Source organism: Chiloscyllium plagiosum, unplaced genomic scaffold (genome assembly GCF_037043375.1).
Source record: "Chiloscyllium plagiosum isolate Xiang-an unplaced genomic scaffold, Cpla_swu_hap1 HiC_scaffold_4, whole genome shotgun sequence".
In the NCBI taxonomy this organism is placed as follows: Eukaryota; Metazoa; Chordata; class Chondrichthyes; order Orectolobiformes; family Hemiscylliidae; genus Chiloscyllium; species Chiloscyllium plagiosum.
The window spans coordinates 13,738,127-13,748,577 of NW_028270142.1; the positions used below are offsets into that span (position 1 = coordinate 13,738,127).

The window sequence follows — 10,451 nt, forward strand, 5'->3', positions numbered from 1 at the left end:
AGGTGGACAAATCTCTGGAACTTTATCAAGTGTGTCCCAGGACGTTGTGGGAAGTTTGGGGAAGAAATTGTGGAGTGCTGGAGGGTGGCTAATGCTTTGGCTTTATTTAAGAAATGCTGTAAGGAGAAGCCTGGGAACTATAGGCCTGTAAGCCTGACATTGGTGGTGGGCAAATTGTTGGAAGTGATTTTGAAAGATAGGATTTACATGCATTTGGAGAGGCAATGAGTGGCTAGAGATAGTCAGCATGGTTTTGTGCAAGGGAAATTGTGTCTCACAAACTTCATTAAGTTTTTTGAAGAAGTAACCAAAAATATTGATGAGGGTAGAGTGGTTGACATTGTTTATATGTATTTTAGTAAAGCTTCTGACAAAGTTCTGCATGGTAGACTAATTCATAAAGTTGGATCACATGGGATACATAGTGAGCTTGCCAATCAGATACAAAATTGGCTTGACGGTAGGTAACAGAGGGTGGCGGTGAAAGATTGTTTTTCAGACTGGAGACCTGCAACCAACAATATTCCACAGGGATTGGTAGAGGATCCACTTTTGTTTATCTTTTGTATAAACAGTTGGATGAGAAGAAAGGAGGCATGGTTAGTAAGTTTGTGAATGACACCAAAATTGATGGTACAATGATAGTGATACTTATCTAAGATTACAAAGAGATCTTGCTCATTAGGCTGAGAAGTGGCAGATGATATTTAATTTGGATAAGTGTGAGGTACGGCATTTTGTAAAACAAGCAAGAGCAGGACTTACACAATTAATGGTAGGGCCTTGGATAATGTTGTAGAACAGTGAAACCAAGGGATTCAGGTACATAATTCTTTGAAAATTTGCATTATAGGTAGATAAGATGGTTAAGAAGGCATTTGGCGCACTTGACTTCATTGCTCAAATCCTTTGCGTATAGGAGTTGGGACATCATGTTGATGTTTTACAAGATGCTGATGAGGACGCTTCTGGAGCACTGCATGCAGTTCTGGTCGCCCGGCTACAGAAAAGATTATTAAATTGGAGAGCATTCAGGAAAGATTTACCAGAATGTTGCCTGGAAAGGAGGTTTGAAGATACAAAAATAGGTTGGATAGGCTGGGACTTCTTTCACAGGAGTGTAGGAATGGACATGATCTATATGGACTTCAGTAAGGCGTTCAACAAAGTTCCTCATGGTAGACTGGTGAGCAAAGTGAGATCTCTTGGAATACAGGAAGAACTAGCCATTTGGATACAGAAATGGCTTGAAGGTAGAAGACAGAGGGTGGTGGAGGGTTGCTTTTCAGACTGGAGGCCTGCAACCAGTGGTGTACTACCAGGATTGGTGCTAGGTCCACTGCTTTTCATCATTTATGTAAATGATTTGGATTGAACATAGGAGGCACAGTTAGTAAGTTTGCAGATGACACCAAAATTGCAGGTGTGGTAGACAGGGAAGAAGGTTACCTCAGAGTACAACAGGATCTTGATCAGCTGGGCCAATGGACCGAGGAGTGGCAGATGAAGTTTAATTTAGATAAATGCGAGGTGTTGCATTTTGGAAAGGGAAATCAAAGCAGGACTTATACATTTAATGGTAAGATCCTGGCGAGTGTTACTGAACAAAGAGACCATGGAGTGCTGGTTCCTAGCTCCTTGCAAGTGAAGTTGCAGGTAGACAGGATAGTGAAAGAGGAGTTTGGTATGCTTTCCTTTATTGGACAGAGCATTGAGTATAGGGGCTTGGAGGTTGCAGCTGTACAGGACATTGGTGAGGCCACTTTTGGAATATTGTGTGCAGTTCTGGTCTCCATCCTATTGGAAGGATGTTGTGAAACTTGGAAGGGTTCAGAAAAGATTTACAAGGATGTTGCCAGGGTTGGAGGATTTGAGCTATAGGGAGAGGTTGAATAGGCACTATGGGTAATTTAGCATGGCCAATTCACCTAACCTGCACATCTTTGGACTGTGGGAGGAAACTGGAGCACCCGGAGGAAATCCACACAGACACGGGGAGAATGTACAAACTCCACACAGAGAGTCACCTGAGGCTGGAATCGAATCCGGGTCCCTGCCGCTTGAGGCAGCAGTGCTAACCACTGAGCCACCATGCTGCTCCAAGGTGGCAAATAGACAAGGTCTTTTCCCTGGGGTGAGGGAGTCTGGAACTAGAGAGCATAGGTTTAGGTTAAGAGGGGAAAAATTTAAAAGGAACATAAGGGGCAACATTTTCATGCATAGGGTGATGCGTGTACGGAATTATCTGCCAGAGGAAGTGGGAGGCTGGGTCAATTACAACATTTAAAAGGCATCTGCATGGGTACATGAATACATGAAGGGTTTAGAGCGATATGGGCCAAGTGTTGGCAAATGGGACTAGATTAGGTTAGCATATCTGGAAGGCATAGACGAGTTCCATGCTGTACATCTCTATGACTCTAAGTAGTGGGCTGACCTTATAGAGTTTTACAAAATCACAAGGGGCACAGATAAAGTGCATAGCGGGGTTCAAAACTAGGGGGCATATTTTCAAAGTGAAAGGAGAAAATTTTAAAAATGACATGAGAGACAACTTTTTTTTTTTTACACAGAGTGGTTCGTTTATGGAATAAACTGCCAGAGGAAGTAGTGGATGCAGATACAGTTAAAACGCTTAAAAAACATTTGGATAAGTACAAGAACAGGAAAAGTTTGAAGGGATATGAGCCAAATGCAAGGAGGACTAGTTTAGTTTGGGAACATGGTCAGCATGGACTAGTTGCACCAAACGGCCTGTTTCCATGCGGTATGATTCTATGATTCTATAAATGTTGCAGACAAGTACCAAGTGAAATGGTGAGCAGTCTAAATGATTTAAATGTCACGACTAATCTGAAAACAGTCAGCAAAATAATCCTTTTCAATCAGGAACAGTCTGCACTCCACTCCCTTTCTTTCTACCCCACCCCCACAACAACTGCAAAAGCAAACAGAGAAATATTATTTACAATTACTGAACAATCTTTATATCTGACATTATATGCAATTATGCATGTCCTACATTAAAAGAAATTCAAATTCAAAGTTCAGTTTACAGCATTTTTAAAATTGTTTCCACAATATATACGTTTTAAAAACAGCATTGCTTTGGTGACTCACACTTGCTCCATTTACAATTAAACTCAGTTTGAAAAAAAGCAACAGCTGACATCCTTCCTGAAGTCCATCACAAACTGTTTCAATGAAGCTTGCAAGAAATAGTACACTACTTGCTTTGACCACAATAAAACCATGTTGACATGTGTTCAAAACTCCTACATTAGTCTGTGGAGCAACATTTATTTGGGAAAAAATATTTACCATAAAGTGACACATAAAACATTTCTACACTTTATTTAAAAGAGCATTGCATTACCATTTGCAAAAATAGGGTACAAAGTCTTAATTTGTTTAAATTCCCAAATTTTACTTACAATTCCAAATCTATTTGAAATATATCCAGTAGCCCAGTTTCTCAAATCAAAACTTCAAATTCTGTTGGCCTACTCATGCCCCTATTTTCCACGCTTCTTTATTTCTATCATTGTGCACAGTGGGATAGATAAAGAACAGATCTAGCCACTGAAACTACTCACCAGTATGGGACCTTGAAGGATACCTGGTGGTTTTCATGAAACTGAAACCTTTTGTTCTTTTGTGTGTCAACTGTAGCTCAGGAGCTGGAACACTCACTGGAGACAGGAATTCATGGATTCAAAATCTACTCTGGCGACATGAGCTCAGAACACAGGCTGATATTCCATGAAGCATTTCATGATGATTTGGTGTTTTGCATGAGACATAAAATCATGTCTGCTTTTTTAAATAGATGTAAAATATTTTGTGGCACTACTTAAAAGATCAGCTGGAGAGTTAACTCCACTGAAATTGAGTGCAGTATGAGGAAGCACTGCAAAGACGGATATGACATATTTCGCACAAATTAACTTCTGTATTCCATTCATTATAACAGTCTCTACACCTTAAAAGTACTTGGCTGTAATGAACTTTGGGGCATCATGAAGTTGTAAAGATTTTACGCAAATGCAACTCTTTCTAATTTCATCCATGCAAATCTGAACATAAGGAAGTTAAAAAGCTTTGCGGGTGAGCAGATGAAACTTGTAAGATGCAACTGTACAACAGAAATGTTCCAGAACCCTAGTTGGCCAATTTTAACTTTGCTGAAACTGTTATAATTGGGTTCAATGCCTCTGGACTAACCCTCACCTCTGTGAGACGTATGCTTGCCCAAAATGACTTTGAACAATTAGCTCAGTTGCAAAGAACTGTTTTCTGTATATTAGATGCATGTTGGCACCTGTAAACAGCCAAAATCAATAGGAAGCAGAAAAATCATAGAAGAATGAGGATTTATTTTTCCATAAATGCTTGAGAGAGAAGGCAATGACAGAGACTTTCAAAGTAGTGAAACATTGGAACTTTAATTCCAAAGCCACAACGTTCTATTAATATGGTGTCAGCATTTTTAAAACTTTTGCTCTTTCAGCTAAATTCTTTGGGGTAAAAGCAACTTAAGAATATCCTGATGTCTTATAAGTTTACTCAATTAAATTGAATTGATTGATTATCTGCACAAAACAAACTTGCAAAGGGTGGTGCAAAGTGCAACTGCTGAACCTGGTTTGGTATTTTTAGCTTCCATTCATGGAATGTACTGCCTAGATGTGACCGATGAAAAGTTTTCAGCTTATCAAAAAAAAAGACAAACTGAGTAGTAAAGCAACAGTACCAGTGTTTACAGCGTAGGAGAGAGCCATTTGGCTCAGTACAGCTTACAATGAATCTGCACAGAAGAACATAAATTAATCCCACTGGCTTGGTCATTCCCAATTTTGTGGCCTCTTTTGTTTCAAATTCTCATCCACTCTTGCCTTAGTTAAAAATCACACAACAGCAGGTTATAGTCAGCGCTGCTTCTTCATCAACCACCTGATGAAGGAGCAGCGCTCCGAAAGCTAATGTGTTCAAATAAACACGTTGGACTATAACCTGGTATTGTGTGATTTTTAACTTCGTACACTCCAGTCTTAACACCGCACCTCCAAATCACTCTTCCCTTAAAAGATGAAACAGAGACTGCTTTAACTACTCCAAAGATTGAAACATGGAATGTTTCAATATTGTTCCTATTGGTCCTTAGTTACAATTTTAGATAGTCCTTTGTCTATACCTTCTCAGCCAAAGGAAATAGTATTTTCCTATTTACTCAAGGAAAACCATCCAAAAACAGTCTTGATTAAATCTGCATTTAACCTTCCCTTCTTCATTTGACATAGCTGCACCATCTCAACTCCTTCTTCAAAGGTGCAGTTTTTTGATGTTTATAAAAGCATATACACTTAGATGATACATTCTATTCATAATGGACCATGTACACACAACTCTATGACCTAATTGCTGTCAGATCCAAATTTATTAGACTATTTGAAGTCACATGGTGTGCATGGTGTTCTAGCTAGGTGGATAAAGAACTGGTTGAGCAACAGAAGAGAGAAATAGTTGAAGGGAGTATCTCAAAATGGAGAAAGGTGACTAGTGGTGTTCCACAGGGATCAGTGCTGGGGCCACTGATGTTTGTCATATACATAAATGATCTGGAAGAGGGCACTGTTGGTATGATAAGCATGTTTGCAGATGACACCAAGATTGTTAGAGTAGCAGGAAGCATAGGGGACTGTCAAAGAATACAGGAGAATATAGATAGACTGGAGAGTTGGGCGGAGAAGTGGCAGATGGGGAGTTCAATCCAGGCAAATGTGTGGTGATGCATTTTGGGAAGTCTAATTCCAGAGCGAATTATACAGTAGATGGAAGAGCCTTGGGAAAACTTAATGAGCAGAGAGATCTGGAAGTTCAGGTCCACTGTACCCTGAAGGTTACTGCACAAGTGGGTAGATTGGTCAAGAAGACACATGGTATGCTTGCCTTCATCGGACAGGGTATTGAGTACAAGAGCTGACAGGTCATGTTAAAATTGTACAAGACATTGGTCCGGCCGCATTTAGAATACTGTGTACAGTTCTGGTCGCCACATTACCAAAAGGATGTGCAGGCTTTGGAGAGGGTGCAGAGGAGGTTTATGAGGATGTCGCCTGGTATGGAAGGTGCTAGCTATGAAGAGAGGCTGAGTAGGTTAGGAGTGTTTTCATTAGAAAAAAGGAGATTGAAGTGGGACCTGATTAATGTCTACAAAACCATGAAGGGTATAGACAGCGTAGATAGAGATAAGCTTTTTCCCAGGTTGAAGGATTCAATAATGAGAGGTCACGCTTTCAAGGTGAGAGGTGAAAAGTTTAAGGGGGATACACGTGGCAAGTACTTTACACAGAGGGTGGTAGATGCTTGGAAGGCGTTGTCAGCAGAGGTAGTAAAGGCAGGCACGGTAGATTCATTTAAGATGCTTCTCGACAGATGCATGAGTAGGTGGGGAGTAGAGGGAAACAGATGCTTAGGAATTGGGCGACAGGTTTAGACAGTGCATTTGGTTGGTTCAGGCTCGGAGGGCCGAAGGGCCTGTTCCTGGGCTGTAAATTTCCTTTGTTCTTCGTTGTATTTACTTTGGCACTTTATACCTCAATTTATGAAATCTGTATGTAAAATGCCATTCAAAGTCACATAATGATCAGCAATGTTGAGAAGTGGAACAGATCTAAGCTCATAGTAATTCCAAATTTGCACACTGTGCAAAGAAATAGAGGTCATATTCTTCAACAAGTCTAAGCTTTACCACTGAGGTTTGTTGGGAAAGAGGGAGATAAGATCAGCAATCTGTATATAGAACAAGATTAATGTAAACATGTAACAAGCCTGGTGTTTTTACTGATAATCGGCATGAATGTTTTAACATGTAATTTCACAATCACTGTGTCTGAACCCACTCAACATTTTCTTTCTGGCACTTGAAATTTTCCATGAAACAACCTGCCCTCACAAGTAAATAGAGAATATAAATTAGATGCCAACAAAACACCTTATTAATACAGGTGTAAGATTCTGTGTAATTCTGTGTAATACATTGCTGCAGCTCTCCAAAATATTAGAATCGTGGTAATCTCATTGTGTCCTAGACTATGCACATTCACTTTAGATAAGCTATATTAGGCTCCCATAATATCAATTACCAAATTCTTGGCTTCATTTTCAAATCCCACCAGTCCTGCCAATGTTCACTGAGGAATTTCTTCCTGCTACACATTCAGTTGCACCCTGCTATGGTTTATTTTTGCTGCCTCTGTTCTACAGTCAATCTTTCCATAACACACACTATTTTGCCACTTCTTCTTGTGCCCTTTCCATCCACTTATAATTTGATTTTTTTTTCCACTTTCATGGTTTACTCCAACATTTCAGAGGGCAGTTAAAAACCAACCTATTTACATTGTAGTGGGACTAGATCACATGTAGGCTAACCAGTTAAGGACAGCAGATTTCAGTCCCTAAAGGACATGAGTGAACTCGGTGGGTTCTTATGTCAATTGACAATGGTTTCACGATCACCATTAGATTACTACCAGATTTATTAATTGAATTCAACGTCATCAGCTGCTGTGGTGAGACTTGTCCCTTTTATCACCAGTTTTATTGTAGGTGTCTCCTGATGTCATCTCACTCAAAAGAACTGCAGCAAAACCTCTATTTGTGTACTCAAAGTCACCTATTATGAAGGCCAACACTCCATGTGCCTTCCTAATTGCTTGTTGAATGTGCAAGGATAATATTTAGCCATAAACACTTCCCAAACATGAACTATAAAAAAAGCCTGTTTTTTTTCTATCAAAGTAGATAAATTCACATTACTTCCCATCTGCTGTTCCTGCCTATTCAGTCAGTCTACCCAAGTCCCTTTGAAGCCTACTTGCACTTACTTTCCTACGTGGATTCATTACATCTGCAAATTTTGAAATATATTCGGTCCCAGTATCCAAATCATTGAAGCAGACTGTGAACAACTCTGGCCAAGCAATGTTCCTGAAGGTACTGTGCTGGTCAAAGCCTGTCATCCTAAGGATAACCTGTTTATTGTCACTGTCTGGAGGCTTTTGTTTTATAAAACAAACCCAAAGCGTGGAGGCAAGAATGGACCAGAAAAAAAGCTTGTCAATTCCTTAAAAGTATTTTCCGGTTTACATTAATCACCAACAACTACCACCTTTGGTGCTTCTTTAACAATGAGTGTTCTTCATCTGTTTCCTTTGACCTCAACTGGACTTCTCATGTGAACAGTCAATCGCTTCTAGAAACTATGTTGTAAAAGCAAAATTTAAAAAAAAAACTGCAATGCAGAACTCCAATGCTGAAGTGGAAATTGACCTCAACCCCGTCAGCTAACAGTCGAAACTGCCACGGATTTAAACTGATATTTTACAGAGACAACTATATGCGCTGCACCAGATTAAAATTCATCAACCGTGGGGAGCAGTGTCAGGCTCAGTGAGGAAACGCCAGGGCTCGCAACACCAACTGCGGGCGGCTCAACCTACACCTCCCTAATGGCCCCAAATGCTGTGAAACGACCCGCGAAGATGGACAGAGAGAGTCGGCTGCTCCCTGAGTAAAGCCGGGCCGGCGGTGAGGGGGGGGGGGGGGGGGGGCTGCCCGCGGCCAGGAGCCGGAGGGGGGGGGAGGGGTGGAATATAGTGGCCGAAGGAGGCCCGGGCCCGCGGGACTCAGAGGGCGGCGGCCGGGACAGGGGCCAGCGCCGAGCCGAGCCGAGCCGCTCCTCTCACCGAATCATGCGAAAGGCGGACATTTACCGGGAAGCGGCGCCGAGCCACGGCCTTCGTCGTCCTCAGGTTCGGTCCAGAGCCCTGACCCGGAAGCACAGCTACCCACTTCCGCCGGCGCAGCCCCACACACAAACACACCGCAGGCGGGCAGGCTCAGTGACACACTCAGGCACTCACTCTGTCAGGCTGGCAGCACCGGGGGAGCTCCCGGGAACACCAACCCCGCCCCCACACCAACCTCCCGGTCACACACCGGTATTACCACAGGGTCAGGGAGGTGCAGCACCTTCACATCCTGGAGTGAGGGGTCAGGGAGGTGCTGCACCTTCACATCCTGCAACGAGGGGTCAGGGAGGTGCTGTACCTTCACATCCTGCAGCGAGGGATCAGGGAGGTGCAGCACCTTCACATCCTGCAGCAAGGGGTCAGGGAGATGCATCACCTACACATCCTGCAGTGAGGGGTCAGGGAGGTGCTGCACCTTCACATCCTGCAGCGAGGGATCAGGGAGGTGCAGCACCTTCACATCCTGCAGTGAGGGGTCAGGGAGGTGCTGTACCTTCACATCCTGCAACGAGGGGTCAGGGAGGTGCAGCAGCTTCACATCCTGCAGTGAGGGGTCAGGGAGGCGCAGCACCTTCACAACCTGCAGCGAGGGGTCAGGGAGGTGCAGCACCTTCACATCCTGCAGTGAGGGGTAAGGAAGGTGCAGCACTTTCACATCCTGCAGCGAGGGATCAGGGAGGTGCAGCACATTCACATCCTGCAGCGAGGGGTCAGGGAGGTGCAGCACCTTCACATCCTGCAGCGAGGGGTCAGGGAGGTGCAGCACCTTCACATCGTGCATTGACAGGTCAGGGAGGAGCAGCACATTCACATCCTGCAGCGAGGGATCAGGGAGGTGCAGCACCTTCACATCCTGCAGCGAGGGGTCAGGGAGGTGCAGCACCTTCACATCGTGCAGTGAGGTGTCAGGGAGATGCATCACCTACACATGCTGCAGCGAGGGGTCAGGGAGGTGCAGCAACTTCACATCCTGCAGTGAGGGGTCAAGGAGGTGCAGCACCTTCACATCCTGCAGCAAGGGGTCAGGGAGATGCATCACCTACACATCCTGCAGAGAGGGGTCAAGGAGGTGCAGCACCTACACATCCTGCAGTGCAGGGTCAGGGAGATGCAGCACCTACAAATCTAAAGCGAGGGGTCAGGGAGGTGCAGCACCTTTACATCCTGGAGTGAGGGGTCAGGGAGGTGCAACACCTTCACATTCTGCAACGAGGGTTCAGGGAGGTCCAGCAGCTTCACATCCTGAAGTGAGCGGTCAGGGAGGTGCAGCACCTACACATCCTGCAGTGAGGGGTCAGGGAGGTGCAGCACCTTCACATCCTGCATCGAGGGGTCAGGGAGATGCAGCACCTACACATCCGGCAGCGAGAGATCAGGGTGGTGTAGCACCTTCACATCCTGCATTGTTGGGTCAGGGAGGTGCACCACATTCACATCCTGCAGCAAGGGGTCAGGGAGGTGCAGCACCTTCACATCCTGCAGTGAGGGGTAAGGAAGGTGCAGCACTTTCACATCCTGCAGTGAGGGGTCAGGGAAGTGCAGCACCTTCACATCCTGTAGAGAGGGGTAAGGGAGGTGCAGCACCTTCACATCGTGCATCCACAGGTCAGGGAGGAGCAGCACATTAACATCCTG

The 10,451-nt window shown here is 44.1% G+C and overlaps 1 protein-coding gene across 2 annotated transcripts in view; it reads right to left on the reverse strand.

Annotated features, from left to right (window-relative positions):
• eloca (elongin C paralog a) overlaps positions 1-8,870 on the reverse strand; it is a 29,781-nt gene extending 20,911 nt beyond the window's left edge. The window contains exon 1 of one of the 2 annotated variants that reach the window (XM_087985973.1): positions 8,778-8,870. The gene's annotated coding sequence lies outside the window, so the exon portion shown is untranslated. Of the gene's footprint in view, positions 1-8,750 lie in introns of both variants that reach the window. The other variant, XM_087985974.1, reaches the window with a different exon arrangement.
• Between the last annotated feature and the right edge of the window lie 1,581 nt (positions 8,871-10,451).